Below are 12,674 nucleotides of genomic sequence, written 5' to 3'. Positions count from 1 at the left end.
GTTTGTTTTGCAAATGCTTTGGGGTTCAGCCAATTAATAGCATGTGTAAGACAAAGCAGAATGACAGGAAAAAATGTACACAGTCTGTACTCCCCTTTTAAGATGCCAGGCCAGAACAAAGTCAGTGTGGAAACTCAGGTCTCCACCTTTCCCCTTCGAAATTCCACCCATCCCCTCCCCTCTCCTCTACCATTGTTTGACGATAGATGGAATTCCAGATATGGAGATCTAAAAGTGTATTTGTTTTTGGACTAAAGTACAACTTTAATATCACGTATTGTTAGCTGAGATTGGTGGTTGTTAAGTGTAAAAGGATTATTGCATCACAACTTCAGCGAACCAAGAAACTCAAGAAACTGCCCCTGCAGGAAATGCTTTTGATGTGTTATTCACAAGTTTTTGTTGTGCATGATTATTGACAGTAAACATGGTGCTTTAATGCCATGAACTGGATGCACACTGCAAAGGAGCCAGACCTAAGGCCTACCCAACCACTCGTGATTTAACAACAATTTGAAAATCAATTTATTTGAATCCTTAAGTTTTTATGATTATTTTTTATTTCCTTTAATTGGATTATTTACCTACAACCAAAGATGGTGCACAAAGTCGAAGTGACGGAGACCAATAACTGCAGTTCTTACAATTACATGGTCTTTTGTCCCAAATGTCACTAAATTGCCCAATTATAGAAAGGTCTACTTCCAATACGTTAAAAAATTCATTTTTCGACAATTAAAATAAAAAATGGTGGTTATCAATTTGGTCTTCCTCAAATGACATACAACAATGACAAGAAGCTTTTGATAAGGGACATGTGGAATGTGACAGTTACATCTAATGATGGTATTAGACCTGAAACTGATTATTATAGGTGATGATGAAAACGATGTTACGTCTCATTCTCAGCATCTGCATGTTACAGTCCTGTTATCCACCCCTCTACCACTCACCTCCCATCACACTTGGGAGGGCATTGAACCCCTAACTCTGGGTGCAAGATGCGGATGAAGACCACCCATTTGTCACATCAGTCATTGCCTCCTGGGCAGACATACTCGTTTGTAGTGCTTTTATGTTAATGTTAAAGTTGTTTATAAAGATCTTCTCAATCTCAGTCTTTTTCAAAGCTAATTTGAGAAAAAAAATTGGGAACAAGTAAAGATTGTTACGGTCCGTGACTTCTTCTTCACACCCAGGTTTGACTTGTGGTTGTGACCTCTTTTTCCTCTCTGATGCTTCTTCTTCCTCTTACCACCCTGCGAGTTTGACTTATGTGGTTCAACCCATGGGTTGAAAGCCTGTGATTGGCTGTGGGGTGAGAGAGAAACAGGATAGTGATGCAGATGATGAGGGTGTGGCCATTTTGAAGAGTTATTTAGACTTTTGACTCAGAAAGCTGCAACGAGGGTATTTCCCAGGCAAGGGCTTGAATACCTGATGTTTTGAAAAGTGAGATATTCGTGGCATCTTGGATGGTGGGGGAAAGTTGAGGACGGATCGACTGTTCTGGGAAAACAAGGCAGCAACAGATGGGCGGCCAAAGAAGACCTCATTCCATGGCGGTGGCTTGTGCTACACAATGAGGCCAGGTCACTTCTGTATGGTGGTGTGACTCCTGTGGAGTTTACTGAGGGCGAAACACTGTGAAGCTGAGACCTCAGAGGTCAGTGAGACCACAAAGCCGGAGAGGAAATTTGGAGTGTGGATCGTTCCATCCTCCATCACCCTCATGCATCTACGTTGGCTACTACCTCCATTGAGGCGTCTCATGATGCTGATCGTTCTGTCCTCAATTCCCCTTGTGCAGGCCATTGGACTGCTGTCTTGAGGCATCACACTGGGAGAAAACCTGGCGACTCTGAGTAGGGATTAATGCCAACACAGGTTTCTCTTTCATGGGGGAGAAGGTCTGATCCTGATCTGGTTTTTCCCTTTTTCTTTCTCCATGAAGATGTACATAGTTCTTGTTGTTATAACCGATCATTAAAGCAGTGTATTCCGTGCTGCACATCGAGACGGGATTGGGAGGGAGTGGTGTACAATAATTGATTAATTGCGTAATTAAGATAAGTAAACAATAATCGTAAAATTATTAATGTCTTAATCAATTGGCGAATAGCATACCTAAACCACCACCATTTCATCCGAATATGTAACTTTAAAAAAATCAATTAATTTGGTAATTCATCGAATAATTAAATAATTAATCGATTAATTGATCAATCCATAAATCAAAAATACCCTTTTTAGCCGCATCACTTGGTCACTGTCGTGTCCAAATATCAGCTTCCCAGCTCAAAAGGTGCTTGAGATATTGCCCAGATGAGAAAGAAAATAAATAATCATTTCATAAATCCTTAATAATTAATTAATTAATCAAGTAATAGATTAATCAAAAATGAAAAATACTGCTTTGCCAGAGCATGTGCTCATGATTGTGGCCAAATTTCAGCTTTCCAGCTCAAAGCTTAAAATGCTCGAAATCAAGCTGTAGAAACCAAAGCTTTCAGAATCATTGGAATCTCCGGTGATGAAGCTGATTCTGAGGGTCTTTCACTCTCTCACCGCAGGCAGGTTGGTGGTCTTGCCGTCTTCTACAGACTCCTCTCCGACCTTGCTCCCCCAGCTCTCTCTGGGCTCTGTCCCGCAAATATTCCTACAGGTCGCACAAGATCTGCCTGCAACCCTCTTATGGTGAAACTGCCAAAATCAAGACTCTCTGCTCACCTTCACTCCTTCATTCCTCTTTTTTTCCGCCTCTTGAACAAACTCCCTCACTCTCTTCAATCCCACTCCTCCCTCCAGGTCTTTAAAACAGCTGTTCACCACCATCTCTTATCTTCCCCCATCAAAAACCTTGATCTTTTCTACCCCCGTTAACCTACCCCAAGACCACCTTTTTCAAATTCCGTTTTCTTTCCTGAAAGTCTTCGTCGTGTCCATTTGTTTTATACCATGTCCCTCTCTTCCCCCACCACCACCCCACCCCCCCCACCCCAGCCCTCTCCCTTCCACAGATCTACCGATGTCCCTGTTCTCTCACAATGAGAAACAACATACCTTTAAAAATTGCACCCGATTCATGTAAAACAACCTATTGCTTTCGAAACAGGTGCGAGTACAACGAAAAACACGCTCGCTCCAAGTCACCTGGTGCACCATATTATCTGACTTCCTGGCAGAGTACGTCTTGACTTCGTACATCTTGACGTCATACGTTCGAGGTGTGAATCAAAGTGTCTGTTAAAAAAAAAAATTCTCATTTTAAAGGTGGACTGACAGTATTCTGGCTCCCCGAGCAAATGGGGCACATTTTACACCCAGTTTATACGATAACTGCTTCATTCGTCACACCATGTGATCTCCCGCAATCTCACGTGATCCTGACATCTCAAGGCACATGTTGTTCACAAAACACGGAACCAAACACACATATGGAGCTCAATTTGTTTCTCAGCAATTATGTTTACTTCAATTTTAACCTCTTGCACTTCCTCTGTTATCTTCCTTATTTCCTGGTGCAACCCCACGAGTTCCCCCTCTAACGCCACCTTAACCATTTCATTTTACATTCCATTATGTTTACGTGTTCACTCATCGTCCATTCCTTAACCTGCATTACTTCGCCCATCTCTTTCATCGTCTTTGTCACCTCATCATGCCGTGTTTTACACTCCCTCTTTACGGCTCCCTGGTCCCCCTTCATTTCCCTCTGGACATTTTAAAATTATTTTATTGTGTTGGTATTTTCCTGAATGTATTTGTTTAATTCATTCTGTCCTACAGTAAGTCCTTCCACCCCATTCCTGAGTTTAGGTTTCAAAAAAGTTTAGGTTTCAACTAAAAAGGTTTAGGCACTACAGAGCGTTTTTAAAATAAAAAACAAACAAACTTTTTTTCCCCTAAAACACTCCCAGGCACTCACTGAAGAACCTCTGAAAGTTTGACGAAGATCCGTTCAGCCATCTCTTAGAAAAATAGCGACACACACAGACAGACATACAGACCAACACTTACAGTGCATTCAGAAAGTATTCAGACCCCTTCGTTTTTTCACATTTTGTTATGTTGCAGCCTTTTGCTGAAATCGTTTAAATTCATTTTTTCCCTCATCAATCTACACTCAATACCCCATAATGACAAAGAGAAAACAGGATTTTAGAAAGTTTTGCAAATTTATTAAAAAGAAAAAACTGAAATATTTGTGGCAGAGTGGCCAGACCGAAGCCAAACAGTTCAATCTTGGTTTCATCAGACCACAGAATCTTGTTTCTCACAGTCTGAGAGTCCTTTGGGTGTTTTTTTGCAAACTCCACGTGGGCTTTCATGTGTCTTTCACTGAGGAGAGGCTTCCGTCTGGCCACTCTGCCATAAAGCCCAGATCGGTGGAGTGTTCCAGTGATGGTTGTCCTTCTGGAAGTTTCTCCCATCTCCACACAGGATCTCTGGAGCTCAGCCAGAGTGACCATCGGGTTCTTGGTCACCTCTCTTACCAAGGCCCTTCTCCCCCGATTGCTCAGTTTGGCCGGGCGGCCAGCTCTAGGAAGAGTCCTGGTTGTTCCAAACTTCTTCCATTTAAGAATTATGGAGGCCACTGTGCTCTTGGGAACCTTCAATGCAGCAGAAATTTTTTTGTAGGCTTCCCCAGATCTGTGCCTCGACACAATCCTGTCTCTGAGCTCTGCAGGCAGTTTCTTCGACCTTGGTTTTTGCTCTGATATGCATTGTCAGCTGTGAGACCTTATATAGACAGGTGTGTGCCTTTCCAAATCATGTCCAATCAATTGAATTTACCACGGGTAGACTCCAATCAAGGTGTGCAAACATCTCAAAGATGATAAAGACAAATGGGAGGCACCTGAGCTAAATTTCAAGTGTCATAGCAAAGGGTCTGAATACTTACGTCAAAGTGATATTTCAGTTTTTTCTTTTTAATAAATTTGCAAAACTTTCTAAAATCCTGTTTTCTCTTTGCCATTATGGGGTATTGAGTGTAGATTGATGAGGGAAAGATGAATTTAAACGATTTCAGCATAAGGCTGCAACATAACAAAATGTGAAAAAAGTGAAGGGGTCTGAATACTTTCTGAATGCACTGTATGTACTCTTATATAGTAGATGCACCACTATTATAGTGGAATTATATATTATACTGTAGATATTATATATATATATATATATTATATAATTATATATTATATTATAGTTCTAATCATATATTAATATTTTATATATTATATATATAATATATTATTATATAATATAATATATTATTATATAATATAATATATTATTATATATATATTATTATATTATATATTATGATATAATATAATATATATTATTATAATTATATATTATGGAATAGATATTTTATATAATTTATTATTTAGTATTTATATATTATATAATATGTATTTATATATTATTTATATATTATATAATATGTATATATAATTTATTATAATATATATTATAATATATTATATTATTTATTATTATATATAATTTGTATTTAGTTATAATTATATATTATATATATTATTACATATAATATTAATTAATATAATTATATATTATATTATAGTGTAGATATTATAATATAGATATTATAGTGTAGAACACTCTTACATAGTAGATAGACACACAGACCAACGGCTCTCTTTATATGTATATATATATATATATATATAAATGACTCATTTATATAGCACGAGTCATATAAACCTTTAAAATGCGTTCTTGATTTGTCACTTTGTCTTTGCAAACGTGTGGGTCCAAAGAAGACATCTTTATTGAGACATTGTCAGTGTTGCCGACAGAGTTGTCAACACCGGGTTACATCGTCCATCAGTTCGGGTCAAGCGGGTCAAGCTGACGCGTCTGTCGGCGCTTTCAACAATAACTGGACATTGTCTGGCCCGTCTGGGTCTAACACTGCGGGTCACGTTCTCACCACCAGCACCAGCACCAGCACCAGCACCAGCCTGAACACCTTGGAAAACATATCAGTGCAAAGTAAGGAAAATATACAGTGCTGCATTCCATAGGGCAATTAACGTAATCTTTACGTCTCTAAATACCGGAAAATCGTTGCTAACGGAACGGCCACACCTTAAACAGACACCTGGAAAGGGAACACGCGAGGTCCAAAATGGAAAAGGATTGAGAACTTACTTTGGAAAGGAGGATTTCATTTTGCCTCCAGCCTCTCATGCTCGAATATAAGCGTCGAAAGCACGAGGACACAAGCGTTTCCTGTTACTAGTGTTCCTACTGCTTTCCCATCGTGATTACCCGAGGTTATTTTGACCATCAGGAGCCGCCAAACACCTCGACAAACGAGCAGCGGGAAGAAGGGACGAGAGTCACGAGACCAGTCTGAGGAGGGGGAATGGCCGCCTGTGGTCACATAAACGGCGCCAGGAAAGCAACATAACGCCAAGAGGGAATGGGGAAAGGAAGGAGGTGGAAAGTTGGGAATGTCAGGAGGTGGTGTGGGCAGATCGAGGCGCGTGGGTGGTCACGGTGTGCGCGTGGCGCGCGCGAGGCGTCACTAAACACACCTCAGGCCCTTGAGTAACAACGTCGAGAAAGCGCAGATCGAGTGGAAAATGCGTGCGCTCGTACAGAGTCTCCGTGCATGGGCATGACGCATTCGTAACCCCGTCCGTCATGTCGCCCGCACACGCACGAAGACCTCCAGCGAACTCGCTTCCAGAATGGGATCCGGAATATTTATTGTGGAAAAATATTTCTGAGGTAAAAAAAATACTTTTGGGAACTGAGATCGTGAGTGTCCCGAATGTTCCACGCAACGACAACGAAGTTTGTCTATCGGAAGCAGATCTTCGAATCGCAAGGTGTTATCATCGAGGATCGAGGTGGTTAAATCGGGAGGAAGGAACAATTAGGCGGACAAATGGCGGAGCGGACATTGGAGAATGAGCGTAATGGCGTCCTGGAGTTCAGCGGTGATTGATTCAAATCCAATGTGCGCGTCGTTGGCAAACGGCTAAAGGAAAGAACGAGGGGTCGGCGGTGACGTTTTTATGAGGAAAATGGAGGAAACTCGGAATCTGGAGAACCACCATGGGTCTTCGACTTCGTGTCTGTTTATAATAATTCCACAGATAATTCCACACCTGGTGCATGAAGAAGCCTGCACTTGTATTACCAACCTATGGTTGCTTGTCTGTGTTGTATCCTTTTAAATGGTGAGCGTCAAACAAGGAAGCAGCACGGGCCGTTTTCAATGTCTTTGGCATGATTTTGTCTGGATTCCAACCATTAACCTATCCGACTCAGAACGGATCACCGAGTGTGGTTAAAACAATGAATCCGCTTTAACAAGGTTGGCTTTGTGGTACCACTTCAAATGAATAACACTTTATGTTTAAAATAAATGACGCGCACGCACACACACTATATATATATATACAAACATACATGCATGCATATATATATATATAAACAAACACACACACATATATATATACAAACATACATGCATGCATATATATATACAAACATACATGCATGCATATATATATACAAACATACATGCATGCATATATATATATATACAAACATACATGCATGCATATTATATATATACAAACATACATGCATGCATATATATATACAAACATACATGCATATATATATATATATAAACATACATGCATATATATATATATATATATATACGTATATATATATATATATATATATATATATATATATATATATATATATATATATATATATATATATATATATATATATATATATATATATAAACATACATATATAGTATATACAAACACACACATATATACAAACACACACATATATATATATATATACACACACACATATATATACACACATACATATATACAAACACACACATATATGTATATATTGTTGCGGATATGGGATTTGGCCTCCATCCATATCCGCTTGTAAATATTCCCCTATTTCCCCAATCCTCCCCAACTATCCCCAATCCCCCATTCCCTAGTCCCATTGTCTGTAAACAACACTCTGTAGAACCGACCTTCCCCTTTTTCCCCCATTAAATGTCGTGCCCAGGTTCACCGCATCTCACGTAGACAACTATAGGACATCTTGCTAGTTATTCTTAGTCTATGTCAGTTAAGGACTCGTTTCCATTAATTCTGACTCTTCGTTGCACCAGAATGTGATTGTATGGCACCAGTAGTAAGTTTAGGACCTCCCAATACCTCCCCACAATCTCATCTCCGCATCCTCCCATCATCTCATGAAACAACAACACCAACAACAACAGCAGGCGGCGGCGCGGCCGCGGCGCGGGGAGTGCGCGTCCTCACTCCGGCTTGGTTAGCCGCCATTGACCATGTGCTCCGACGGGGTTACCACTCAGGGGCTGACTGTCAGCTCCTCGTCAAGGGCGGAGCCCGGTAACCCCCCCCCCCCCCGCACCCAATAAGAAGCGGCGGACCGATTCCATCTGGGGCGGAGCTAACGAGCTGAGGGCGTGTCACTCCCAGCTGGATATACGCAGCCACTTACCGGAGGTGACGTCAGATGCGCCTGAGCTTGGAGAGAAAAGGACGCCACCTCCAGCGCGACGATACCTCCCCGCATCTTTGGACCGGACCGGGTCGATTCTGCCCCTGAGCCAAGGTGCACCTTGAGCCATCGACTACCTGCCCCTCCTTGCCATCAATCCCTGTGTGAGTCAGTCTTGTCCCGTTTATCTGTGGTCTGTCGGGGCTAAGATAAGACCGTATTTAAGTGCCCACCTTTCTATGCTGTACCTCTTGTCCGTGTAATCTAAACGTTCTGCAAACCAATATTATAACCTCCTCCGGAGGTCTTGAGAACTGTACCCCTGGTGTCGTGTCATTTAACCCAGCCGTTGTGTCCTTTCCTTCATTGATCTAGCGTAGCGCGACTCGGCCAACGTTCGAGTATAATCGGGTAAACTGTGCGAACACGGCGGCCATTCCGCTCGGCCCAGCATAACATCTCAATAAGTCGTGTCCGTAACAATTGGTGTCGGGAAGTGGGATCGGTCCCGGAGCGCGTTTCACGCGCTCGAAATTATAACGGCGAAATTTAATTGTGTTTTACAAAAAAAAAATGTAAAAACCCGAATTTTGAAAGTCGCGCTATGGCAGACCAAGACGGCTGGGTTCCGGTAGAGGAGAGTGAGGCAGGGTCGATCCAGGACCAAAATGAGGGACATGAGGAGAGCGAAGCAGTGAGGGTGGCAGGGTCGCAAAATAGCGTCGTCGCGCACGAGGTTACGGGCGCGCAAAATGGCGCCTCGCACATGGCCACGGCGTCCACGCCCGCGACCGTAGTAGCGCCGCTGGTAGATTTGAACCTTTTTTTTATGCAAATGACGGCCCTTATGGAAAAGAATAGTGAGCAATTGGGAGACGAAATTAGAGGTTTGAAAAGCAGTATGGGACAAATGGGGAACCGGATGGATGCTCAGAGTGAGCAATTGGGGGTAATGGGAAACCAAATGGGGGTAATGAGGGACGAAGCGAGGGGTACCGGTGAGGGGTTAGACAATAATTTTAAGGGATTAGACAAGAAATTTGGGAAGTTAGACAATAGATTAGGGGAAATACAGGAGGGGTTAACGGGGGTAGAAAATAGAATGGCTGCCCAGGAGAATCAAATGGAAGGGATGCAAAAGGGGTTAGAGGGGTTAGAAAACAGTATGGAAGGCAAATTGAGGGACATGAGGGACCAAGCGGAAAGGGAAGTTAAACAAATGGGGCAGCAGATAGAGGAGGTCAGAATGGGGGTAGAAACCAAACTGGATGCTCACAGGGAGGAAATGGAGCAGATGAGGGTGGCATCTGGGCAGGAGATGCAAGTGATGGGAGAAGAGATCAGAAGAGGTGTGAGTGAGGAGGTCGGAGGAGTGCGCGAGGAGGTGAGGCACTGTAAGGAGCACATGGAGAAGGAGGTGAGAAAGGGGACTATAAAATTGCAAGGGGGCATAGAGGCCCTGACGCAGGAGGTGGAACAGCTGACGGAGGGACAAAAAGGACTAACGGAGCAGGTTCAAAGGAACACTGCGGTATTAGGAGGGTTAAAAGCGACACAGAAAGAACTAAAAGACGACTTGATAGCGACGAAGAGGCAATGTCAGATGGTACGTGAGGGACTGACAACGAGGTTGGACGAGGTGACAGAGGTAATGGAGACGAAGGACCGGCAGGTGAGGACGCACATGGAAACGGTCAAGGTAGCCTTGGAGGACGAGCTTGAGGAGACGTACCGGGAAATAAAAGAGGTGAAGCAGAAATTAGAAGAAGTGGAAGAAGGGGTGAGCGAAATTAAGAAGCGACGGAGAGGGGATAAGAAAGAGATAAAAGAGGAGATAAAAGAATTGGTCCAAAGTCTGTGTTTGGATCGTGATGATGTGCTCATTAACCGGATGAGGGATTCGCAGGTGATGGAGGAGAAGCGAAGAGGAAGAGGACCCGGTGTAAGTGGTGACCAATATGGTCGTGCGTATGATGCGCCAGGGGATTTAAGAAGCTTGGGGGTCGAGATGGACCCGGGTGTTCGTGAGAGGCCGTTGGTGAAGTGTGCGACAGGTCTGGTGTGCGAAAAAGGAGGTGTGCGAGAAAGTCCGACTCTGGGGTGTGTGAGGAAAAAGTGCGTGCCAAGGAGTGAGGGTGCTGGCGAGAGTGAGTCGGTCGTAGCGCGTGTGCGAGGGAGCACATGGAAGCGCGGTGTGGTAAGTGTTACAGAGGGTGTGATGGGAGAGTGTGCGCAAGAGTGTGCGCGAGAAAGGTGTGTAACGGACGGGTGCATGAGGAAAGAGTGTGCTGTCAAGAGTAAGGGTGAGTGCGCTGTCAAGAATGGAGGTGAGAGTAGTGAGAGTGACACGGAGCGTGAGTTGGTTGTGACAGGTGAGCGAGGATGTACACCTGGAATGGAAGGATGCACACCTGGAATGGTAGAGCGTGAGTGGGAATGCATGCTGGAATTGGTAGTGAGGCACGTGGTTGGGTGTGCGAGTGAGAGCACACCTGTGATTGTCACAGAGGAGGTGACCGAGGAGGGGGCGCGAAGAGGTGTGTTGGTGAGGTGTGCGACCAACGAATGTGTGCCAAAGTGTTCGGTGGTCAGGTGTGTGACCAAGGCTGTGAGTGGAATGAGTGTACCTGGGTGTGTAAGGAAAGGTACGAGGAGCATGGGAACGGCTGGATGTGTGAGCAAGGAACGGGCTGCGGGGTGTAAGCATGCAGGTGAAGCATCGACGTTAAACAGAGCAGCGGTTAGAACGACTTATAGCCGAATCGGGCCCTCGGTGCGTGCCGGGCCTCGCGTGGAACGGCCGCGTCCAGGCTCCACTAGGTGGAGCGGGCAGCTGGATAGGAAGGGTCGTCATGGCGACCACGTTTTGTTGAGACGTGCCGGCAGGTCGAGATCGGGACATTGGATGGCTCCACGCCGAGATGGTGCGTGGGATCTCGGCCCGGGTAAACCTCCTTCCCTGCACCGAATGCGGGACGTATCCAGCCGCTGGCACCAAACAACCCGCATTCATTGCTCGGCTTTACGAAGCCGGGCTTTGGACAGGAATTGGCGCACCGAGAGGCATTAGTGAGTAGACTGTGTGATGAGGATAGTGTTTTGGCCCCGAAATTAGAAAAAGGCAAAATTTGATGATTGGCAGTAATGATTGGCAGATGATGGGTAGGATTGGCAGTAAATGAAAATTTTTTGAATTGGCTGAAATTTGGTGTGCCAAATTGATAGTAGGGAACGCCCCATGTGGTGGGATGGCAACTCTGTCATCCCTCACAGACGTGGGGCAAATGCGCTATAGCTTATGGGGTTGATGGCAGTGAAAACTAGCCCGGGTGGGTTAGGTTATATTGTGTGTAGGGATCTAGCGAAGATGACATTAGGTAACGTTAAGGTTTAGATAGTGACTGATACCTGTAGTGGGGACGCAGGTAGATTAGTGTGGATTATAATGACGAGGGAGCGCAATAGTGTAAAGGGACGACTGGGAAGCGCAAGTTTCAGAGGGGAGTAGTTAGATGAGATGATGCTGTGTGAGAGCTGGACAGGTGTGTGGAGCAGTGTGGAGCAGTGGATGAGTAGTGAGTGTTGTGGATCAGCGCGAATGCGCTTGGGGAGAGAAGGGTGCAGGTGGCACCAAGAGTGAGAGCACAGGTGTGCAAGTGCAGGTGTGTGGAATATATGGAGCAGAGAATGACTGGTGTGGAGAGAGTTGGAGTAAGTGGTACGGAGTGGTGTGCATGGTGCGAAGGTGTGAATGGGGGAAGAGTGGACCCCCATCACGGATACCCGGGGCGGGTAGTGTAAGTGTTAGGTAGAGGGTATAGGTAAATTGTGGTTGGATATTGGCATTTGTGGTGCGGTTGCAGAATGGTATTGTGGATGGGTGCATTAGTGATGTGGAAATGGCTGGACGTGTAGCCTGTTAGTGTGTGTAGTTGGTTGGGCACTCCACCGCTGTGAGGATGTCGGCCAGGTGAGGCCGCAGGTGGGCTCTGGGAGCCGTTAGTGTCAGTGGGGCCCGAGGATCCGGAGGACGGACCCGGGTCGCCCAGTGCCAGAGAGGGCACTGAGTGGGGAGAGCGCCAGAGGGCCTTCCCCAGGTAGTTAGGTTAGGG

At 44.5% G+C, this 12,674-nt stretch overlaps 1 long non-coding RNA gene across 1 annotated transcript; it reads right to left on the bottom strand.

Moving 5' to 3' along the window:
- Positions 1 to 5,777: 5,777 nt before the first annotated feature.
- Positions 5,778 to 6,393, bottom strand: LOC137433653 (uncharacterized). Its single transcript, XR_010985700.1, has 2 exons — positions 6,181 to 6,393; positions 5,778 to 5,998 (listed from the first exon to the last, which is right to left on the bottom strand). It is a non-coding gene; the product is annotated as an uncharacterized LOC137433653 (long non-coding RNA).
- Between the last annotated feature and the right edge of the window lie 6,281 nt (positions 6,394 to 12,674).

The sequence above is a fragment of the Myxine glutinosa genome, chromosome 10, assembly GCF_964187855.1.
Source record: "Myxine glutinosa chromosome 10, kmMyxGlut1.1, whole genome shotgun sequence".
Classification (NCBI taxonomy): domain Eukaryota; kingdom Metazoa; phylum Chordata; class Myxini; order Myxiniformes; family Myxinidae; genus Myxine; species Myxine glutinosa.
The sequence above is the reverse complement of the archived record's forward strand: the minus strand, read 5'-3'. Positions and strand labels throughout refer to the sequence as shown.